Raw genomic sequence first — 21,556 nt, 5'->3', positions numbered from 1 at the left:
ATTTAGACAAAAATTTGTGGCATAAAAGGTTAGGGCATATTAATAGAAATAGTTTAAAAATATTAAAGTTGCCTTATAGTAATGAAATTTGTAAGAGCTGTATAGAAGGCAAAAGCACTCGTAAACCGTTTCATGAATGTATAAAAAAAATCTGTTGAAATTGGTGAGTTGATACATACAGATATAGCAGGACCTATAACGAATCCCACTTTTGAAGGTCATGAATATTTTCAGGTTTTAATTGACGATTTTTCCCATTTTTTAGTTGTGAAATTATTGAAAAACAAAAATGAAGCTGAACAAAATTTAATTGAGTTTATACAGTTGATTAAAACACAGCATGGCAAAAGAACAAAACAAGTTAGATTAGATAATGGTGGTGAGTTCATTTCAAATAGTTTTAAAGATTTTTGTAGAAGTAAGGGTATTCGGCTTGAGTATACGATGTCACATACTCCACAAGAAAACGGCACTTCTGAAAGAATGAATAGGACTCTCTTAGATAAAGTAAGAGCAAAATTTGCTGATACTAATCTACCAAGAGAACTATGGGGAGAAGCGGTACAATGCTCTGCTTATGGAATAAATAGATCTCCAATTGGAGCAAACAACCATGAAACTCCAGCTTCAAGGTGGTACAAAAGGAATGATTTATCGAAATTGCGGATTTTTGGAAGCCAAGCATGGGCAGTTATTTTGCCTAAACAAAATAAACTAGAAAGACGTGCACAGCCGTGTATTATGGTAGGATACAGTGGAGCAGGCTACCAACTATGGAACTATAAGGAAAATAAAATAATCACTTCAAGAGATGTAAGATTTAAAGAAAGTGAAATCGATTATGAAAACATCTTGGAAAATTCTAAAAAGGAAAATACAGAAATAATAATCGAAGAAAATGAATCGCAAAATAAGAATAAAACTGAAACAAAAGAAGAAGAACGAGATGAAACCTTTGAAGAACCAAATTCAGAAGAAGAACCAGAAGACTCAAATGAAGACGAGGAAAGACCACTAGAAACTAGAAAAGGAAGGAAAATACTGAGACCTAAACATTTAAATGAATATGAAGTTTATAATGCGTATTGTTTGTTATCAGCAGATCAAGAAAACGACCCAGTAAAGTTTGAGGACGCAATAGAAGACGAAGAACGGAAAATGGCTATTGTTAAAGAATTGAAATCACACGAAAGACAGGGAACATGGTCTGAAGTAAAACTACCAGAAGGGAAAAGATGTATTGACGTAAAATGGGTATTTAGAACAGACGCAGACGGGACCAAAAAGGCAAGGTTAGTTGCGAAAGGTTTTCAAATACAGGAGGAGAATTCATTTGAAGCGATTTATTCGCCAGTCGCAAGAACATCCACTATAAGACTTTTGTTATCCATAGCACTACAACGTGACATGAAAATAACTCAATTTGATATTCCTACAGCATTCTTGAATGGAACACTTGAAAGCGAAGTTTATATCCATCCGCCACATGGATTAAAAACCAAATCACCTACTTTGAGATTAAATAAATCATTATACGGTTTACGTGAAGCCCCTAAAGTGTGGAACGACACTTTCAATAAATTCGCAGCAGAAAGCAACTTCAAACGATCCAAGCATGATTGTTGCTTGTATCATAAAGAAAATGTTTGGATATTGATATATGTTGACGACATTTTGGTATTAGGAAACAGTGAAGACATTGTTGAAGTAGCAAAGCTATTAGAAGACAACTCTCAAGCAAAGAATTTAGGAGAAATAAAACTGTTCTTGGGAATGGAAATTACAAGACTGGAAAACAAAATAACAATAGAACAAGAAAAATTTATAACAGCAGAAACCTGGAAAGCAGGAAAAAGGGTCTTACGCTATTTATCAGGAACTAAAGACATGGGGCTTACTTATTATAGAACTAATGAATATGATTTAAAAGCCGTTTCAGATGCTGATTGAGCTACTGACAAAAATGATAGAAAGAGCGTCAGTGGTAGTATCATATTCTATGGAAACAATTCCATATCATGGTACTCGAAGAAACAAAACTGTGTCGCAACGTCGACAGCCGAAGCGGAGTTTGTAGCAGCGGTTACTTGTGCACAGGACCTTGTAAATCTTACAGGAATTTTAAATGATTCAAAAGTTGACAACAATGCAATACTTTATTGCGACAATAAGAGTTCACTTCTTATGTCTAAGAGTAATGAAAACTCAAAAAGGGCTAAACACATCGATATTAAATACTTTCACTTGAAAGACTTGATTTCTAAAAAGATTATAACAATCGAATATGTATCAACTGACCAAAATTTAGCAGACATGTCAACCAAAGCTTTAGGTACAGATATTTTTGTAAAGCTTAGAATTAAGTCCAAAATAACTTAAGTAATTTTCATTTTGTAAAATTTCAAATTAAGGAGGAGTGTTAGAAATATAAGTTGTCAACACTGTATTTCTTTTCTATGACATTGATCACGGAACTAATGTTAGGTGTTCTATGACTTTTGTAAATATGTTTTTTGAGAGTGTAATATAATAAAAATTATAAAAGGCGATTGTGTTATTAAAAAGTATTCTACTATGGATGTATGTTATTCAAATTTACATTAATAATATCATCCAAAACTTCCTGTGTACAGAAGTAAGTATACTTAGTAATAAGCTTGCTACTTTTATATTGTGTCAGGCGTATATTTGAGACTGAAATTACATCGTAACAACAGTATTTTTCCATTTTATTTGCTGGGGTTACTTTGATCAGAAGACATGGGGGTAAACCAGGCCGTCCAACATTTTTTACAACTGCAGAGGAGGTGGCTATCCTTAAAGCGGCTGCCAAATATGCCGACTGGGGATTTCCGTTATCACCTATGGACGTAAAAATGATGGCCAAATATTATTTGAATGAAAGGGTCCGATTCGGCTGAAATCATGACAGTAGCCGTCTAAGAGAATTAGACGATGGTGAATATTTCTTGTTATAGTGGCGTCATCCGACGGTGAGGCTTAGTACCGCCCTCGTACAGCGTGTCTACTTAAGTCGACAACATATGGGAAACTTTCTCATCATTGATTTCACGAATAAAAATGTATCCTTCATAAAGAGTTATGTATAGCCTGAAATCTGAAATACAGTCAGCAGATATACAATCTTATTAAGTCGTATACGCGGTTGTCAAAAATAGGTTTGGAAAGAATAAAGTAGCTTTATATCTCACAACATCAAAAACTACGTAATCTAGGATGCTCTAACACAAACTGTTTGGCGATAAGTTTCAAAATATCATAATTATTGAGCGAAATTTGGTTGACGTATCATAAAATGTAATTGAAATGCGCATTTAGTGCTGAAGATAAAATTGAAATTGTATTGATGAAAAACATGAATTTTGAAATGTGAAACTTACGACATACGACTCTGATTTGGTTGAATCCACCCTTAGACATTGCCAAAAATGTTTTTGGAAAATAGGGTTACTGCAATTCCACTTCTTTTAGTATTCATGATGACAACTCAACAATTATTTAGATCAGATTCGGATGTTGAATTTTACAGTTGATAAATATTCGACGTCTGATATGTCATAGGCTTGAATGATTGAACTCCAATCGAATACTGAATTTCGTAGGGTTCCAAAACCATTGATCGTATATTTTCATTGGTTACCTCTTGTAATAAACCTCCGATATCAGTCATTTTATAGAAACATTTTGAAAACACTCAACAAAAAAAATAATCGATGGTAATAATATTTGCTGAAGATGAATACCCGCTTCATCCGATTGCTGAAATATGTTGTAGTTCCAATATAACTCTTCTTGGATTGTCACTACTGGTACTGCTGTCGAAATCCACAGTCGGGGAAATCACATAGCGTGACCTCTTTTCTTCCGATCAGTCACATTTAAAGGTAACGTTTCGTGATCCTGAGGCGACTGCTGGGGCTGCTACAATTGCTGCTAACCTGCAAAAATGATTGCGTTCAGAATACAATGATTACATTACAAACAACACTCAGGTACATATAGTGTCCATTTTTAAATGTTACCCCATGTTAATTTTGACATTTCAATTTTCAGCTCGAGTTTGGAAATACTGTGCATTCCATTTAGAACAAGCCACCCTGAATAACTTTCCGTTCAATGATTTGCAGAAAAAAAACACCTCAACAATAGTATACAAGGGGACACATATTCATTTTTTTTATGGCACCCCTAGAGCATGTCACCACTTTTCTCAAATAGATCAATTGTTTTGCATTATCAGATGTTCCATGGTGAACAGATTTTTAACAAAGTAGATTGTATTATGGTCTGAAGTTCATAGTTTGAAAACTAAAAATCATTTGAATTGAAAACGAGCCGCCCTAAATGAACTTCTGTACATTTTGTTAATTAAGTTTCATAGGTGTTTTTGTTAAGTATACTCCAAAAATATCTTATTTTCCTAGTTAAGTTCGAATTCGATATTCTCTTCATTTTGAATTTATCTCATTCTACGATAACGATTACCAACCAGGTGAAGTTACAATGGGTGTTTCTTCTGTTGTTTTTCAATTCTTGTGAAGCAACCGTTTAAACGCTTCGAGAACGGATTGAATTAGTAAGTTTGTACTATAGTATTTCCAATACCAATTGGAACAGCACAGAGAAGGAATTCCCTCCTCGACATAGGCGTCGGCATATTATTTTTCAGTGCAAGTTTTTCAGTTACTTATTCTCACAATCATAGCAATTGATCACCCCATGAAAAAGTAATCTCAACTGAATTTTTCCACCATGGGTAATTATGAAAAACTTCGAAATTTAGGGTAGTTGATTTCCGAGTCGAAAACTCTGAAATACAATGAAAAACAAATAATCACACCGAATTATCATCTAACATATATTTACGATATAATAGAGGCCAACAATATTGCTAGAAAAATCAAAATTTTTTTTCGCTATATTTGGATGAGGTGGAATTATCATCGGGTTGAATAATGATCGGATTTATGGAAATTTGTACATAATATTTGTTCTCTTATTTTATAACGTAGGCCACACAGTTCTTCCACACATCACTATTATCCACTTCATTCATCACTCGCCTTATATTGTCAAGCACCACAGCATTCAAAGTCGGTGACTGATTGCATTTCCGCAAGCTTTCTTTCATTGTGGCCCAAACCATTTCAATTGGATTGAAAACACAATAGTATGGAGGCAAACGTAAGATAATATGACCACGTGTTTCACACATCGAATCAATAATATACCCTTTTTTGAAATTACGTTGTTTTATGGTCGCCAGTAATACCTTTTTTGTTGGAATCTTTTCGGGTATTTCCATGTCATGATTTCGCATGGAATCAACAATACCTGCTTTTTTTGTGTTATTGTTTGGTATTGTAGTCAATAACCGAGAATGATACGAAGCGTTATCCATAACAATAACCGAGTTTGGAGGAATATTTGGGAGAAGCTGCTCACTGAACCAGGTTTCGAATAAAGCCGCAGTCATATCTTCGTGGTAATCAGCAGACGAATCTTTTATACACACATCGGAAAAGTCTAGGGATATTTTTATAACATATTAAATATCATAAAAATAAATGCATGAGGTCGTTTAATTTCGATTAAATTGGTACACTCGACCACCCTGTAGATTTCTATGGGTTGAACAAAGCCTGCAAAAACGGTAACTAATCTTTTATCAAGTTTTTTACAAACTGTGGGTTTTCGGCTAAAATGAATAATCAGAAAGTGTCGAGTTTGTACATTCTATGCAGTTCTTGCTCAGCAATTAAACTGGAAATATTGTGCTTTAACATGGAACGCCATCACTCACCATTGGCTGAGATGAATAGAGCTGTAGGGCTTCTTCAAGGTGGCATGCGACAAAATGATGTAGCTCTTCGTTTGGGGGTCTCCCAAAGTGTTATCAGTCGATTGTGGCGGCGTTTCCGTGAAACTGGCAGTCCAGCCGAACAACATCCAATGCGAGGACGCGCTACAACTGCAGTTCAAGACCGATTTTTGGTCTTAACCGCAAGAAGACAACCGACAATCACAGCACCTGAGTTGGTTAACGTGTTGCAGCAGACGCACCAGGTAACCATTGGTCGTGATACTGTCAGAAATCAACTGCATGAAGCAGATCTCCACAACAGAAGGCCACTTAGATGTCCACCTTTGTCGAGAGGCAATCGCGGTAGAAGATTAGAGTGGTGTCAAGAACATCAAAACTGGGATGCAAATGATTGGGCCACAGTTTTGTTTACAGACGAATCCAGATTTGAATTTCATCCAGATTCTCGTCGAGTAAGACTGTGGAGACGACCTAGAAATAATGAACGTTTGAGACACGTCCAGGAAGTCCACACATACAGAGGTGGTACAGTAATACTATGGGGCGGAATCATGATCGGCGGCAGAACCGATCTCGTTTTTCCAAATCGCCACCTCACAGCTCGACAGTACCTCGACACCATTCTTCTACCTATCGTCAGTCCATTTGCTCGTGCTGTTGGTGAAAACTTCCACCTAATGCACGATAATCCTCGTCCACATGTCGCGCGTCTAGTGACTGACTGGCTCACCAACGAAGGAGTTGATGTATTGCCATGGCCAAAACAATCATCGGACCTAAATCTCATCAAGCATGTGTGGGACATGCTTCAACGAAGAATTACTCCGCATATGGGGAACATTCACACAACGTTTCAATTGAGAGAGCTTTTAATCGCTGAATGAGCAAATGTACCTCAACAAGACATTGACAATCTCATTTTGTCGATGCACGATAGACGTAGGGCCGTAATAAACCAGCGTTGAGTCCATACTTTGTACTGATTCCAATTTTTTTTGTATTATGATTTTTTTTCGGGGTGCCAAAGAAGAGCCATATTTTTTTAGTTTTGCTTATATGCGTAATCAGTATTTTTGACCATTTAATAAATTTTGTTGTAAGTTACATTCGTTTAATAATTACCCGTCAACTTTTTTTCCTTAAAGCGATCTAAAAAAAAATTATTGCCATTTTTAAAAATATCCATAGACTTTTTCGATGTGTGTATTTTTGACCGACAGATGAAAAGCGTTAAGAACGAAACCACTTTCATTCCCGGTATGCATGTTTTTCCCTTGAAGTTTCGTCGAGGTAGATTATATGTTTGCTGGATTCTCGGTGGCTTTTCATCTGCCTCAAATATTCTTGTCGGAGTTGAACAATGCGTGTCGATTTCATTATGACCAACCGATCGTTTAATTTTTTATATTTGAAACTACAAGACAATAAGACACCTCGTAGAGTTTCTAAAGATTTGTAATTGTAATCGGGATAGTCGAGTAATTTATAACAAATCATTTCCAAGGTTGGTACTCAATTTTTTCGATATATACCATAAATTCTTCACCGGATCACATCTTTTGTAGCACCATCAACGTTTGCGAATTTCATTCTTTCGTTTTCGTTTCATTGCATGGTCAATAACACTCCCTATTTTAATGATTCGAAGAACTGTCGAACGAGATAGTTTCGTTAACTCGCATATTCTATTCACAATTCACATTCTGTGAAGTGTGACAGTTTTCCTTCTTCAAGCATTCATGAATATTCAAAATTACTCGCTGACCTTGAACATGTAAGTCCTTATTTTCAAATTCCGGATCCCTGTCGATTGTCACAGATTCCTCACACGTAATGTTATCATTTGTTTCAAAAGGTCTCCAGAAAGCCATATTGATGAAAGTACCCAAAAACGCTAAGATTTTCACAAAATCGGTTTAAACGATGAGATTGGAACCTTTGTTGTAAAAGTTGAAACCTTTTTCTAGAGATCAATTACCCTAACACCAAACTGATATTTTTGCACTCGACGCGCGTATCGCTAACAAGGTTAGCATTTTCAGGAGGAGCAAATTGATATATGTACATATATCAAATACCAAATGATATAGACAAGTAGTTATGGCTTTAGAACATGGATACATTTCAATTTACATTTTTCAGGTCTATCAAACAGTGTATCTCATTTCTTGGTTTCATATTGATCCGTGTATCAATAGGACAATTGAGGATGATATATATTTATTCGAAAACGAAATAGTTCTTCAGCATGAGGGTACACCTTCTCATTATTCAGCTCCAGTGCGACAATTTATGTATGATCATTTTCCTGGTGGCTGGATTGGCAGAATAGTTCCTGCAGAATGACCACCAAGGTCTCCGGATCCCACTCCTAAAGATTTATTTCTATAGGATCATTCGAAATCTAAATAGTGACAGATAGAATCAACAACATCAGAAGATTTGAGAGGGAATATCATCAGGCATTGAGAAATAACTCCCGATCATGTGTGGGCGACAATGAAAGCTCGTTTGTACCATTGTATGGAAGTTGATGAAAACATTTTTGAACATTTAGACAAGAATTTTTTTTCCTTTTCATTGTCTGGTCATTAGATTTTGATTCAAGAATTAATTAAAAATTGATCTGTTTGTTTCAAAAGTTATTAAGGGTGGCTTGTTTTCAATCCAAATAACTTGTAGCTCCCGAACCATAAGCTTCAGATCATATGTTTTATACTTTGTTGAAATCTACTAGTCATGGAGCATTTGATAATGCGAAACAATATAGGGTAATCCATTTGAAAACAAATTGGTGACATGCTCTTGGATGCGATGTGGGAAAGTACGATCCACAGACTGATAAATGTCGAATTTCAATAAAGAACTGAACATAATGAGACAAATTGCCATCAACAATGATTACGATAGCGGTCTAATACATTCTTTATCATCAAAGAAGTTATACAGTTAAGCTTTCAAAGAAGTTTACTCAATTCGAAGAGAAGATGAAATTAGTTATAGAACCTTAACCTACTTAGGCCAGCACACTATAAATATTTCAAACTGTCTGCACAGAAAAGGTGTAAATATTGCTTCCAAAACCAACAACAACTCAGGCATGCACATTAAGAATGAACAAGATAAAAGTTTGGTTTCAGAATAATCGGAAGTGTATGAATTATCATGTGGTCATGACCGATGTTTTATATAAGTCAAACTGGAAGAACGTTTAGAGCCCGCATGAAGAAACACGAATATAATTTCCGAAATGGAAAAATGAATTCCACATATATGCCACTCATTTAATCACAGAGGGACATGAGTTCAACCATAAATACAAGCTTCTCCATTTCCAGAAGGAAGCTTGGAGAGTATGGAAATAGACAATTTCATAAACTGTCAGTATCTTATGAACGATCAAAGTGAATTGACTAATTAGCCATTATTGAATCTGTTCATTAACAGGTGAAAATAGTTGAGTATATTTACGGTACATTCCAAATATTCATTCATATAGGTAGTTAATGAATTCATACGTGACCTTTCCAGGTAGATTCATTTATTAGAAAGTAGCCATGCGAGTAAGTATAATACAGTGTGGTCCACTAAGTCTGCAACAAATGGGAAACTTTTTATTATCGATTTCTCAGAAAATTTTATTCTTGACAAAAGTTGGTGCATGTTCCAAAACTATACCAAGTGTACCTGAAATGGCTTTATGACAAACCATACAGGATAGTTCAAAAAATATAAAGTTCGTTCAAGAGTAATGTACCCTTATTTCAGAAAATATAGAAATATGTTAAAAAGAAAAGTTGCTAAGGATTGGAAGTTATATTCAGATACGAAGTTATGGCCTGTTATTCGATTTTTTTTCTTTTGGGAAATTTTTATCATTTTGATTTAAAATGTATTTGAAGTAGCCACAAGCAAATTTTTTATCAAATTGAAGTGCATTTGTAGAATTTACATGGATTTGTATTTTTTTAAGTGACCGTCAACTTCATGTTTGTTGCAACGATATTCAACGGAACTCTAGAATGAAACAAATACTCTTTTGAAAGAGGCAAATACTTTAGTAACTGAATGTTCATATGAATGAACTGCCAATAAAAGTATAAAATTTCTTTTATTCCGAAAAACAATGCTTCAACTAGAACATTAATTAAAAAACAATCCAAAATCTATCACGGATAGCCATGAACAAAAAACGCATACGCCCTACAACAATACTGTAGTTTGATAGTGTGGCTTCTTAAAACTTGCCTGTAAAACGTTTTCATATTTGTCCTTAATTAAAAATGCCTCGCCCAGTATTATTAACGTTAACTGAAAAGGCAGAATTAGTTTTAATTTGTGGTGATGGTGGTAAAATAATGCGCGGAGCTGCAAATATTTTCAGCGGCATCCAGACAAACAAATTTGCTATTCAAGTGTAAGTAGAATTTTTGAGAATTTCAAACAAATCGGCTCACTAGAATATAAACATAATACGGAGCGTACGAAACATGTATGCACAGAAGAAAACAAACTTGACGTACTTCAACCAATAGTAGAAAATCCTAGAAGGTTCACCCAAGAAATTAGTGATTATACCGGCATTAAAAAACCTCTGTGAAGCGTATTCTCAAGAAACATAAGTACTATGCTTACAAACCTAGATTCATTTGTACATTTCAAGAAAGAGACTATGATTTGAGATATGATTTTTCCATGTGGATTCAGAGTGAAGTAGAAGAACAACGAGATTTTCATCGATGTATTCTGTTTGAGGATGAATCTACTTTTACAACAAATGGGGTTCTATCATCACAAAATTGCAGATGGTGGTCAAAAGTCAACCCAAATTTTATTATTGACAACAAAAATCAATACTATCAGAAAACAAACGTTTGGTGTGGTATATTAAATGATAAATTACTGGGCCCGTTTTTTCATCGCGAGAATTTGAATGGTGACAGGTACTTTTTGGAAATTGAAATTGGAGAGTTTTTGGATGATACAGTATCAGAAGAACGGCAAAAGTTATAGTTCCAACATGATGGATGCCCTGCCCATTCTACTAGAAATGTTTCTCAGTGGCTGAATAGGACATTTCGTAATAAATGGTTAGGACGAAATACCGATCCTACGTAGCCTCCTCGTTCTCCAGACCTTACACCTCTGGATTATTTTTTATGAGGATACTTGAAACAAAAAGTCTACAGAGATCGCCCCTTTGATAATGTTGATGAGCTTGAAACTTCAATACGAGTTCTTTGCAGAAATATTCCCGCTAATGTGTTGCCATCTACATTAAACGAATTTTATGAGCGAACAATTAGATCGATCGAAAGAGGAAGTGGACACACATAGACGCTTCGATAATTTTTATTGTTAGCCCCTGTTAAGTTGTTTAGTTACCTACTGTATTTTTCTGTACTATCGCTTATTGGTCCTTTTTTGTTCATGGCTATTCGGGATAGATTTTGACAGTTTATTAATATGAACATTAGACTTAGTAAGTATTTGCCTCGTTTAAAAGAGTATTTGTTTGATTCTAGAGTTCTGTTAAATATCGTTGCAACAAACATGAAGTTGACGGTCACCTAAAAAAATACAAATCCAAGTGAATTTTACAAATACACTTCAATTTGATAGAAAATACTCCAAACTAATTTGATTGTGGCTACTACAAATACATATTAAATGAAAATAGTAAAAATATGTATTTATAGGGGTAATTCAAAATTTTCCAAAAGAAAAAAAATTCGAATAGCAGGCCATGACTTTGTATCTGAACATAACTTACAATTCTGAGCAACTTTTCTCTCCAACATATTTCTATATTTTTTGAAATAAGGGTATTTTACTCTTGAACAAACTTTATATTTTTTGGCCTATCCTGTATGGTGTTTGTCATAAAGCCATTTCAGGTACACTTGGTATAGTTTTGGAACATGCACCAACTTTTGTCAAGAATAAAATTTTCTGAGAAATCGATAATAAAAAAGTTTCCCATTTGTTGCACACTCAGAGGACCACACTTTATAAGAGTATAAAATGATTGTAATTCCGAAGTAACTTTCAGTTTACGCTTGAGAAAGCTGTTGTATAGCGAAACACGTGTCGCGGTTTTTGTTAAACCCTCCATAGTAAAAATCATACAATAAACTCTATTTAATTAGTTTCAATATGGATTTTCATCAAGGATCGGCCAGTTTCATTCAATTATGTCTAGGATTATCTAGGTAGAAGTGTGAGAAGTCGCGAAAAACCACCTACGAACAAAAAAGGATTTCATGTTACAATGATGGGATAACATGCTCAAGAGCATATTCAACCGCTGATTCGCCCTCGTAAAATGGAAGCTACTGTCGGAGCTGAGGGAGGCAACATCCGATATTGAACAACCGGTTTTTCTCAAGTATTACGCTAGTTGCACATACACTGATTTTGGACGGCCGACTTTGTACCGGTCGTCCAAATTCCAATAGTAAACCACATGTGGGAACGGAACCTGGCACACACGCCGACCGGTGATCGTCGCCGGTAAAATACCGGTGAGCAGCCGTCTACTGCCACTGTATCGCTGGCAGTACCGGGAAGTAGTGGCGTACATGACTAAATACACTCTTGCATATCACCGGTTTTTTACCGACCATTCCAGTATCGAATGCTCGGTGAAATTGTAGTTAATACGCATTAACTTCGTTTTGGTAGTGCGTGCTAATTACGACAACAAAGCAACTGATTGTTTGACCGATGAAAATCCGGTGAGTGTGCAAGCACCCGCTATTAATAAAATATCGTCCGATTATATACTTTCCGTCCAAAATCGGTGTGTGTGCAACTAGCGTTAGCCACTCATGTTATCGTTCAATTGTTGATTATTCCATAACTACCGTAGAAAATATAAAATACGCAGAAAGAACGCGATGCTTCTATGAATAATTCATAAATTCATAAGAAACTGACATCGAAATGAATGAAGTAAAAATGTATGGGAAATGGAACAAGATTGACAGATTGATCATCATCCAGAGCTGTATTTCAGCAGAGAGTGTTTTTAAGATGTAGATGATGGACATATAACTTTGTTTTCCTTTGTATAATGAATATAAATTCATTCTAGTCGGGACAACTCTTTGATTTGAATTGATCTGAGATGAGTTTCCTCTGAATGATTGAGAGAAATATTAAAATCGTGCTCAAAATTGAAAAAAAATTGTATTCCACAGTGTTTTGAATCTAGTTGTGACGTCTGTTGGATTTCAATCGATCAGAGGTGAACTTCCTCTGAATGGTTGAGAAAAATATCAAAATTGCGCTCAAGACTGAAAAAAAACTGGAAAAATTGTTTTTCACAAAGTGTTTTGAATCTAGTTGATGAAAACATAACTGATTGAAAACCCAGAAAGTGTATTCCATCAAAAATGTTCAGAATACAGACAACAGAAACATAACTATGTTTTCCCTCGAATAATCGATATGAATCAGGTACTTGAAATTCAGGTACCTCAAATTGTAGAATAAGGTATATATAGCATTTAATGTGCAGAATTAGTTATTAAGACACGCCGAAACACGTGTTGCCTTTTTATAAAACTATCTAGTGAAAATCACACAATAGAGTGTTTTCAGAATACGTATTTCGTGAATTGATCTGAGATGAATTTTCACCAATTTCGCCAAAATCACTTGTGAGCGATGAGGCATATGTCCTCTTTTATGAACAGGAGGAAACGAAGCAGCACCTTTGAAGTGACTTTTTTCTTCTTTCCTTTTTTTATAATATTAGTTCTTTGAATTGATTCATATTTCATGATTGTTCCAAATTCATTGTAATATCTGTACTATAACGTAACCTGAATACTACGAAGTTCAAAAATTGTCACCCATTCATTGGAAAATATATCAAAGTCGGTCTGGAAAATAGAAAACCCAGAAGGTGTATTTCACCAAAGAATGTTTTGAATCTAGATGATAGAAAAATAACAACTTTTATGTTTACTATTGAATAATTTATATAAATCGGGCCAATTCTTTGAGTTGACCCGTTCAAAAAATAAAAGGGGGGAACATTGAAGAAATGTACTGTATTTTTATGCTAATAACACTATAAAACCACACATTTGACTATTTTCCACAATAGTTTTCTATTTGTTGACTACTTTCGATCATCACACCATCTTCAAGTGAGACGAAAGGATCCCAGTAGGGTAAATACAGAAAAGAATCTGAACTAAGATTTTCAGTATGAAATTCAAGTCGGGCTGATATTACCCCCCAAAATTTTTCACTTTACTACATCTTAAAAATCACAATCGCAGTCATTATTTCAATAATTGAATATATGTGAATATGAGACTGTCTTTGTAATATTAGGAAAACTTTTATCCATGTTATTAAAACATACATTCCAATTTGAATTTCAAAACTAATATAATGTCAAGGATGAATTTCATGATTTTTAACAAGTTTGTTGATATCAGGCTCGAAATTACTCAAAAACAACCGTAAGTCACCGCGTTCGGTAATTTGCAACCGATTTCTCTTTTTACTTAGCAACGTTGCCACATAACTAAATCCACGTTCACACAAATACGATGATAGAAATACTATCAAAAATCGTTGAACGATGGACCACAATCCAGGGTACAATTGCGGGATTAGCTTTTGTAGCAAAAATTCTCAGTATTCATTTTTGAATTTTATTTTCTCGTTCGTTATTAGTTTCAGTAGGGGTGATCCTGCTTTGTTGACATTTGAAAAAGGATCCAACACCCAGTCCGGTATTTCCAATTCTAAATTGTCCTGGAATCGTTCTGCGAAATCACTCTGTGGAGGTTCTAAAAGTAAACAAAGAAGCAAGTCGTCGTTGTTGAAGGATACTGCTGACGAATTAGGGAAATTGCAAAACTCACGTTTGCCGATATTATTCTTGTATAAGTGCAATTATTTTAATTAAATTCAAGTCGTCACCTTGAAGTTGGAGACATCATTAAATAATTTATACAGGTCTGTCAAATACGCAATATCATTCTTTGAAGTGATGAGGTTGTCGTGCAATTCTTTGTCTTTGTTTTACAAGAAATGTATTACAGAGTCAAATAGATTGTGAAATAGTCAGACAGTTACCTCTTGATAACCAACGCACTTCTGTGTGAAATAGTAATCGGCTGAAATCTTCATCATCAGCAACACAAAGCTGATTGAATAATCTGTCATTTAAAGAGCTGTTTCGAATTTTATTGACTGCTTTGATGATATATTGCAGTGGTTGAGAGAGGCGCTCACTCAATTTTTTCGCAACCAAATGCTGCCTATGAATGACGCAATGTACAGCGAACACATCTGAAATTTTATTTTTTTAAGTACGCTATGAAGCCTGTGGGACGTCATGTCATAGTCGGAGCGCCATCCGTAGTAGCTGATATAATATTCTTCAGTGGAATTTCTTTCTCATCACAACATTTTTCCAGTGTATTATATATGATTTCTCTTCATATATTAGTCTTTTTTCTGGTAAATAGTAGTTCTTGATATATTTTATCATTTTCAATAAACCGCACGTATGACAACAACAATGCTTCATTGGTTGGTAAAGTAGACTCATCTAACTGAATTGAGAATTTAGAAGTTTTCAGATGATTGTACAATGACTCTTCAATATTTTAAGTCATCTCATCAATTCGTCTTTGCACGGAACTATTGCTCATAGGAAATTTTCGGATAATATCTGCCGCTAGTTTATGGAGCACTTGAGGTATTGCTTCTTTTATTGCCGATGAAATTCAATCCTCTCCAATAGTGTGAGGTTTACCTATTCTAAACAATTAGCAAGGAGATATTGTAGAAAGCTCGGAGTCCGTCGTCGTCTTGCTTAAAAGCCGCTGAAAAAGGTTTCGACTCAGTTAGCTGAGCTGAGTGTTTCTTTTCCAGTTCTTGAAAATGAGTCACACTTTTGTGTTTTTTATCTGAATGCATTTTATTCAAATGATCTTGTAGCCTTGCTAGAGGGTTTCATCGATTAATTCATAAATGTTTTTTGATAAAGAAGGCACATAGGCGAAGATGAATTTGTGGGATTTTCGATAAATATTTTATATATTCCGCGCTATACTGCCGTTTCTTCTTTTTTGCTTCCGACATAATTTTGTCTTCAAAAATGCCGAAGTGAAGAATCGATTATTGAAAACTGACACCACTCACAGTATTCACCACCGAACGTACAGCACTTTACCTAGCTAGTCGCTAACTAAATTCACTTTCTTTCATAATATAGTTGAATGACATTACTGGCTGGATGGCACGTTAGCTTTCATATGGGGCAGCGGGCAGGCCTAGTACTTTCGAGAATGGAGGCTGGAAACTTCTCTCTTCGCATTGAAGCTTACCGCCATCTATTGTACAGTTTGACAACTATTGGACAGAAAATAGTTACTGTCTTGTCCCCTAGATAGCGTTACACGAGAAAACGCGCGTTGAGCGTAAAGAAGCGGTAAAGTTTGTGTCAAAGGAAAAAAACATTTTTAAATTAGCCATCGCCCTCCTAAACCGCTTCAACGCCCCCCAATCTCCTCTGTTCCCCCTATAGGCCCTTGCGTCCACAAGGGGGCGTTATCGACCACTCTAAGAAATACTATTCTAGTTGAACTTATCATATTTTCGAACTCTCGAAAACAACATTAACTTTCATGAGAACCAGGCATCTTTCCTTTATAAATCAGATGAAACACTCCTGTTTTGGATGGAAATGTCTATTTTATATTTTCTGAAGTCATGAATACACCTACAATCATTTCCAAGATCTTTCCGAAAGAAATAAACAGATTTCTACTGAGAAATAGCCATGTGTTCTGAAGGCCTGTTTAGTTTTCAAACATGAAACGTGTTATTGTATGTTAACATCTTGAATGTTGTAACTGAGCAGTTGTTCTCGATTTGGTGAATAAATGTTACACACAACGAGAGTTTGAGTTGAAAAAGAAATTTTATCTATTCCCATTTTCGATCCCAAGCTAAAGCTCCCTCATATATAAAGCACAAAGCATAAAGTTTATTTGAATTTTGAAGTGGTATTAGGAAACGAACATTGTTTCAGGAAATATTGAATCCAAAAAGACTGCATGAGGACACATTTCCTCATGTGTCCAGCAATTTTCTACGGTGCATTAATTCACGAGGTTATTCGTTTCGTTCTCATGACGGAGGGATAATAGGGATAATAATACATTGAGATACTGTAAACAAGTACACCACTATTTAAATTCAATATCGATAGTTGACTATTACCATCGAGTTCACAATTTCATTTTGTTACAAGTATTGCTCAATAAATTTTTAACACCTCTGCTCTCTGCAAGCTCGAACGGAGTAGATCACGTTCCATTCAGATTCATAGCCCTCAGTATCCAACAGAATACTTCTATATAAAACAGTGAGAATTGTCAGGAAGTCAAGTCATCCTATTCATATATATTAAGAATCAGTTCGCGTTTCTCGGTTCTCTAGTCAACCTCATTTTTAATTTTTTGTAGTTTTTTGTAGTAGAATTTTGAACAGTTTGAAAATATTTTTCTTGAACGCAGTTCAGCTTGTCAGATCAAGCTATGCATCTGAATATTGACTGAGAATACACTACAAAAACACACTTTTGTGTATTTTCCATGATATTTCTTTATTGTTGACTAGTTTCGACTATTACACCATTTTCAAAATTAACTGATTACATTTAAATTTGAGTAATTTATATCTGTTGCGCCTATCCTATCATAAATAATTTAGTATCTAAATTTTGTATACCTGTTAAATCTATGAACATAACAAAACATAGCTTTTGATAGGTTTTGGGAACTAGATTATAGATTCAGGAGAGGACTATTTAGATCAAGTTGTTCGTTGAGGACAATAGAATTGTGATTTTTCTTTCACTTTATTTCCTTAGATTCCAACAGATTCATCATTTTCCCTTTTTCGCATATGTGAAGGTTCTTTGAATTATCTTCATCTATTTTTATGTTTCGGATTTTGAAGATGTTCGTACATTAATGATTTTTTATCCGAAATGACATGTTCATGGTACCTTGTATCAAAATTTCTACCAGTTTGGCCTGTATACAGGGTGTTCCTTAAACACATGCTAATATTTAAGGAGGTAATTCTTAGACCCATTTTAAGGAAAAAACGTCTCATGGACGTATGTCCTAAACGCCTTAACTTTTGAGATACAGGGTGGCAAAGTTTTCAAAAATAATCAGTTTTTTAATAATAACTGAGATAATTTTGTAGACATCTTTGGCATATTCGGTACATATGTTCCATGCCTCAAGGCGCATTTTCTAATGTACAATTTTCTTAATTTTCTCTGTCAGTGGCGTACGTACGAGTTTTGAAATGTATATTTTTGGCGAAAAAAATACTACGCTACTGCTTTATCTTGAATTAAAAATTATTTTTAATATCTCCATACATTTTTGAGCACATTTGATTTGCTGGGTTTTCGTTGTCCGACGCATGGTTTTCGCTTAAAAAATTAAAAATCGCTTTACTTAAGGATAAATTTCTTAAAAATCTGATGCGGTATCGTGCATCGACTGAAAGCAAACTAAGAGATCAGCTTGTTGCAAAATAATTGAGGATCTAAAAGGTAATTGTTTGTTGTCAGATGCACTGTTCCCAATTAAAATTACGTCATAATGCAGCACCGCTTAATAATTTTTGAAAACATAAATTTAGTTATCCTGGAGTAAATGACGCAGAATTTATTTACTGCACCTCTTGGAAATATGGAGTTTGTCGATATGTGATTTCTTTTAAAGAATAAAAGCAGAAAAAACAGCGTACCCACCATAGCAATAAAAAACGAATTCTCTGTATGTACAAACGTCAGTAGCTAATACTGATGTTGGTTTAAAGTAAGGTGTTGGTGTTAAAAACTGTCACAGCGCGTTTTGATTGATTTTGAAGTGTTATTGAAGTTATTTTGGTAGTCCGCTGTTTTTCTGAATATCAGTAAATATGGTAAATTATACGAATGCGGAAATGGCGCAAATGTATCACGTATATGGCCTTGCCGATGGTAATGCAACAGAAGCCAGGCGCATTTATCAGGAAAGATATCCTAATCGTGCCTTACCAGATAGCCGAACCTTTTCAAATATTCATCGTCTACTTGGGGAAACTGGTAGTTTCAAGAAAGGGACTCCGGAAGGTAGACCTCCTGTAGAACTCCTGAAATTGAGGAAGCGGTGCTGCAAGAAATTGAGGAACATCCTGAGACGAGTACGAGGAAGATCGCTAGAACTCTGGATATTTGTCATCAAATTGTTTGGCGTATTTTGGTTGATTTTTTGTTATACCCATACCATATTTCAAGAGTGCAGGCATTACTCCCCAGAGATTTTCCACAGCGTGTGAACTTCAGTCAGTGGTATCTACAAAGTATTGCACTAAATCCGCAGTTTGAGACACAAATTTTGTTCACAGACGAAGCAAATTTTTCTCGAAATGCCATTCAAAATTTCCATAACAATCATGTGTGGGCTGAAGAAAATCCCCATGCAATAACCGAAACCCACTTCCAACACCAATTTTCGATTAATGTATGGGCAGGAATTATAGGTGATCATCTAATAGGCCCATTTTTCCTACCAGGACGCCTTGATGGTCGTTCTTATTTACACTTTCTCGAAGAAGACTTACCTGGGTTATTGGAAGATGTGCCACTTGCGTTAAGGAATCGAATATGGTACATGCACGATGGCGCCCCTACTCATTTCAGTGTAATTGTCCGAAACCATTTAAATACAGTTTATCCTAATCGTTGGATAGGTCGCGGAGGACCTCAGCAATGGCCAGCAAGATCCCCCGATCTCAACAGTTAAAATTTTTGTATGGGGTCACCTTAAAACTATTGTGTATAAAACTCCCGTAATATTTTAGAATTTTTAAGAAAGCGAATAGTTGCCTCGTGTGAAACTATACGAAATACGCCGGGAATATTTGAACGGGTGCGTAATTCCATGCGTAGAAGGGCGAAAGCATGCATACTAAGTGCAGGTGGCCACTTCCAACAATTTTTATAATCAGTTTTGATTTTATTACTAATTAACAAATTTGTGCTATTCGTTTAGACTTACTGTCACAAAATAAAATAAAACTCGTTTTTGTGAGAAATTTATTTTTTTGCAGATTATTTTTTCAAATATTATTAGGAAATTGGTAATGCGTTATGAAGCAATTTTCAGATTCTCATTTATTTTAGAATTGATCTAATTTCTTAATTTGCTTTCTGTCGATTTTTATTTTTTTGAGTGAAAATCATGCGTCGGACAAAGAAATACCAGGAGATCAAACTTTCTCAAAATAAATGAGGATTTTAAAAATGATTTTATTTTGAAAAAAAGCATTGGCGTAGTACTTTTTCCTCAAAAATATTCAATGCGAAACCCGTAGGGATGCCACTGTTTGAAAAAATACAAATTTGTGTACATCAGAAAATGCGCCTTGAGGCATGGAACATATGTACCAAATATGCCAAAGATGTCTACAAAATTATCTCAGTTATTATTAAAAAACTGATTATTTTTGAAAACTTTGCCACCCTGTATCTCAAAAGTTAGGGCGTTTAGGACATACGTCCATAGGAAGTTTTTTCTTAGAATGGGTCTAAGAATTACTTCCTTAAATATTGGCATGTGTTTAAGGAACACTCTGTATATGGCGGGGTATTCACCACATTCTAGTCTACATATACTAGATCTCTTCCCTTTGTCTAATTTAGGTTTGGCATTAAATGATCTGTTTCCTAAATTTCCGTTAGATGTGAAGGATATTTGTAGATTGAATTTTTAGAAATAATGTTTAATATTCTCGGAGATTCTACCGTATTCTATTATTCTATCACATCCAACGGAAATTCAGGAAACAGATTATTTAATGCCAAACCTAAATTAGACAAAGGGAAGAGATCTGGTATATATTGGCTAGAATGTGGTGAATGCCCCGCCATATATACAGGCCAAACTGGTAGAAATTTTGATACAAGGTACCATGAACATGTCAATTCGCATAAAAAATCATTAATGTACGAACATCTTCAAAATTCGAAACATAAAATAGATAAAGATAATTTAAAGATCCTTCACACATGCGAAAAAGGGTAAATGATGAATCTGTTGGAATCTATGGAAATAAACAAGTCAAAGAAAAATCCCAATTATACTGTCCTCAACGAACAACTTGATCTAAATAGTCCTCTCCTGAATCTATAATCCAGTTCCCAAAACCTACATTATATAAAAAGCTTTGTTTTGATATGTTCATAGATATTACAGGTATACAAAATGTAGGTACTAAATTATTTATAATAGGATAGGCAACTTAGGTATAAATTACTCAAATTTAAATGTAATCAGTTAATTTTGAAAATGGTGTAATAGCCGAAACTAGTCAACAATAGAGAAATATCGTGGAAAATACACAAAAGTGTGTTCTTGTAGTGTATCCCCAGTGAACATGAATTTCCACAAAATAATCAAGTCGTCAATCAAAAATCTGAATATTGGATGTGCAGTGAAAAACGTCAACCATGGTATACAGGAGGACACATTTTGACGTATTCACATTTGATGTACCTTCCCCTATCGCACCCCCAGAGCATGTCACCAATTGTTTTTAATGGATTACCCCATATTATTTTGCATTATCAGATGTACCATGATGAACAAATTTCAACAAAGTAGA

The 21,556-nt window shown here is 34.9% G+C and overlaps 1 protein-coding gene across 1 annotated transcript in view; it reads right to left on the bottom strand.

Moving 5' to 3' along the window:
- Positions 1-3,472: 3,472 nt before the first annotated feature.
- The window catches only part of LOC111516184 (5-hydroxytryptamine receptor), a 616,569-nt gene continuing 598,485 nt past the window's right edge, over positions 3,473-21,556 (bottom strand). Inside the window, exon 6 of the mRNA XM_074170181.1 lies at positions 3,473-3,959. The gene's annotated coding sequence lies outside the window, so the exon portion shown is untranslated. The remainder of the gene's footprint in view (positions 3,960-21,556) is intronic.

The sequence above is a fragment of the Leptinotarsa decemlineata genome, unplaced genomic scaffold (genome assembly GCF_025532065.1).
Source record: "Leptinotarsa decemlineata unplaced genomic scaffold, Ldec_3_MD MMD2_P_RNA_scaffold_7, whole genome shotgun sequence".
In the NCBI taxonomy this organism is placed as follows: domain Eukaryota; kingdom Metazoa; phylum Arthropoda; class Insecta; order Coleoptera; family Chrysomelidae; genus Leptinotarsa; species Leptinotarsa decemlineata.
This window is presented reverse-complemented; position numbering and strand designations above follow the sequence as displayed.